The sequence below is a fragment of the Myotis brandtii genome, unplaced genomic scaffold, assembly GCF_000412655.1.
Source record: "Myotis brandtii unplaced genomic scaffold, ASM41265v1 scaffold216, whole genome shotgun sequence".
Lineage (NCBI taxonomy): Eukaryota > Metazoa > Chordata > Mammalia > Chiroptera > Vespertilionidae > Myotis > Myotis brandtii.
The window spans coordinates 308,683-309,611 of NW_005358092.1; the positions used below are offsets into that span (position 1 = coordinate 308,683).

The 929-nt window shown below is 55.3% G+C and overlaps 1 protein-coding gene across 4 annotated transcripts in view; it reads right to left on the reverse strand.

Annotated features, from left to right (window-relative positions):
• The window catches only part of CDK8 (cyclin-dependent kinase 8), a 200,181-nt gene that overhangs the window by 67,942 nt on the left and 131,310 nt on the right, over positions 1 to 929 (reverse strand). The window lies entirely within an intron of this gene.

Sequence of the window (929 nt, forward strand, 5' to 3'; positions counted from 1 at the left end):
GCAAACAGCCATCATCCCCTCATCCAGGCTGGCCAGGCACCCAAGCGGGACCCCCATCCTGATCCGGGACACCCTTCAGGGCAAACCAGCCGGCCCCCACCCGTGCACCAGGCCTCTATCCTATATAGTAAAAGGGTAATATGGAAATTGACCCTAAAGAAAGAATGCCCAGAAGGACTGCTAGACCAGTCACTATGAGGCGCACTGACCACCTCTTGATCTCTTTCCTCAGCTGGCAGGCTCCGATCGCCTGATGGCCACCTGCAGCAGGAGTGGGGCCGGTGAGCAGGCGGGAACAGCCGACCTCTCGGACCCTTCCCCCAGCCGTCAGGCACTGATCACCTGATGGCTAAAAGGGGACCAGGGATGGGTGGCAGCGGGAGGCAGGGCCAGCTGCAGGCAGCTGGGGAAGATGTCCCTGATCACAGGCCAGGCCTAGGGACCGTACCCGCACACAAATTTCGTGCGCCGGGCCTCTAGTCCTATATAATCCTATCTAATAAAAGAAAAACATGGTAATTAACCGTAACTTCGCTACCCCTCCCATTGGCTAATTAGGGCGATATGCAAATTAACTGCCAACCAAGATGGCGGCCGGCTGCCAGGCAGCTGAAGTGAACAGGAGGCTTACTTGCTCCAGTGATGGAGGAAGCCAAGGTTCCCCGCCTGCCTTGCCGGCCTCTGAGCTTGCTCTCTAAGCCTCTGAGCTTCTCTAAGAAACATTGTTGCAAATATAGAAGCTAAACAAAACCCCAGAAACCTGCTTTCAGCCGTTAGAGCTGGAGCGAGGAGCACCAAAACAGTGTTACAATTATAGAACCCAACCAAACCCAGATCCCTGCTTTCAGCAGCCGAGGCCTCAAGCTGGAGCCGGCCTCAGAGCTAAAGCCGGCTCTCAGCTCCAGTGACAGCTATAGAAGGTAAATAAA